The following is a 2,500-nucleotide window of genomic DNA, read 5'->3' on the forward strand; positions in this document are numbered from 1 at the left end:
TTCCTGAATGACGGAAAACCATCGTTCGACGGCCGGGCGTACAGTACATTCAAAAGCCTTTGCGCGTGGCTGCGACCAAACGGGTATAATACACCCGTATATTCTTGGTTCCGAACAGTAACTTCACGCGCAATCGGGCGAACGCACGCGGCAGCGCCCATCGGTTGCTCGATGAAATCGATGCGATAAACTACAGCCTTCTCGGCTGGTCGTCGTTAGTCGCGCGAGCAACGGATGGCCGCACAATCGACGCGTCGTCGTTTGCGATTATTCGCCTCACGTTAGCCATGAGTATGTATATTATTCATTTACGAACGAACGCGGCAGCGTCCATCGGTTGCTCGATGAAATCGATGCGATAAACTACAGCCGTCTCGGCTGGTCGTCGTTAGTCGCGCGAGCAACGATGGCCGCAAAATCGACGCGTCGTCGTTTGCGATTATTCGCCTCAAGTTAGCCATGAGTATGTATAACATTCATTTACGAACGAACGCGGCAGCGTCCATCGGTTGCTCGATGAAATCGATGCGATAAACTACAGCCGTTTCGGCTGGTCGTCGTTAGTCGCGCGAGCAACGATGGCCGCAAAATCGACGCGTCGTCGTTTGCGATTATTCGCCTCAAGTTAGCCATGAGTATGTATATTATTCATTTACGAACGAACGCGGCAGCGTCCATCGGTTGCTCGATGAAATCGATGCGATAAACTACAGCCGTTTCGGCTGGTCGTCGTTAGTCGCGCGAGCAACGATGGCCGCAAAATCGACGCGTCGTCGTTTGCGATTATTCGCCTCAAGTTAGCCATGAGTATGTATATTATTCATTTACGAACGAACGCGGCAGCGTCCATCGGTTGCTCGATGAAATCGATGCGATAAACTACAGCCGTTTCGGCTGGTCGTCGTTAGTCGCGCGAGCAACGATGGCCGCAAAATCGACGCGTCGTCGTTTGCGATTATTCGCCTCAAGTTAGCCATGAGTATGTATATTATTCATTTACGAACGAACGCGGCAGCGTCCATCGGTTGCTCGATGAAATCGATGCGATAAACTACAGCCGTTTCGGCTGGTCGTCGTTAGTCGCGCGAGCAACGATGGCCGCAAAATCGACGCGTCGTCGTTTGCGATTATTCGCCTCAAGTTAGCCATGAGTATGTATATTATTCATTTACGAACGAACGCGGCAGCGTCCACCGGTTGCTCGATGAAATCGATGCGATAAACTACAGCCGTCTCGGCTGGTCGTCGTTAGTCGCGCGAGCAACGATGGCCGCAAAATCGACGCGTCGTCGTTTGCGATTATTCGCCTCTGGCTATCCGTGAGTATGTATAATATTCATATACGAACGAACGCGGCAGCGCCCATCGGTTGCTCGATGAAATCGATGCGATAAACTACAGCCTTCTCGGCTGGTCGTCGTTAGTCGCGCGAGCAACGATGGCCGCAAAATCGACGCGTCGTCGTTTGCGATCATTCGCCTCAGGCTATCCGTGAGTATGTATAACATTCATTTACGAACGAACGCGGCAGCGTCCATCGGTTGCTCGATGAAATCGATGCGATAAACTACAGCCGTCTCGGCTGATCGTCGTTAGTCGCGCGAGCAACGATGGCCGCACAATCGACGCGTCGTCGTTTGCGATTATTCGCCTCAGGCTATCCGTGAGTATGTATAACATTCATTTACGAACGAACGCGGCAGCGTCCATCGGTTGCTCGATGAAATCGATGCGATAAACTACAGCCGTCTCGGCTGATCGTCGTTAGTCGCGCGAGCAACGATGGCCGCACAATCGACGCGTCGTCGTTTGCGATTATTCGCCTCAGGCTATCCGTGAGTATGTATAACATTCATTTACGAACGAACGCGGCAGCGTCCATCGGTTGCTCGATGAAATCGATGCGATAAACTACAGCCGTCTCGGCTGATCGTCGTTAGTCGCGCGAGCAACGATGGCCGCACAATCGACGCGTCGTCGTTTGCGATTATTCGCCTCAGGCTATCCGTGAGTATGTATAACATTCATTTACGAACGAACGCGGCAGCGTCCATCGGTTGCTCGATGAAATCGATGCGATAAACTACAGCCTTCTCGGCTGGTCGTCGTTAGTCGCGCGAGCAACGATGGCCGCACAATCGACGCGTTGTCGTTCGTTTGCGATTCGCTTCAGGCTACCCGTAAGGATGTATATTATTTTATTACTTCCTCGCCGTCATCAGGACGTTTCGTTCGGAGCACGACGACGAGCACACACGCCACCGGGCAAAGCGGGATACGCAAGTTCAAACCGTAAAGGAACGTCGCGAAACGATGTTCGACGGCGTCTCGTTCCTCGGCTGTAGATCCTTGGGCGCTTTGTTTCGGCCCCTGCGCGTTGTGTGTGACAATCGGTCGTCGTCTCCTCTTCGAGCGAGCGCAACGTAAACAGCCAGCATCGTATCTCCGACCGAGACGCGTATATAATGGAAAAATTGACGGCGGGTGACATCCTCGATCG

The sequence above is a fragment of the Colletes latitarsis genome, unplaced genomic scaffold, assembly GCF_051014445.1.
Source record: "Colletes latitarsis isolate SP2378_abdomen unplaced genomic scaffold, iyColLati1 scaffold0044, whole genome shotgun sequence".
Taxonomy (NCBI): Eukaryota; Metazoa; Arthropoda; class Insecta; order Hymenoptera; family Colletidae; genus Colletes; species Colletes latitarsis.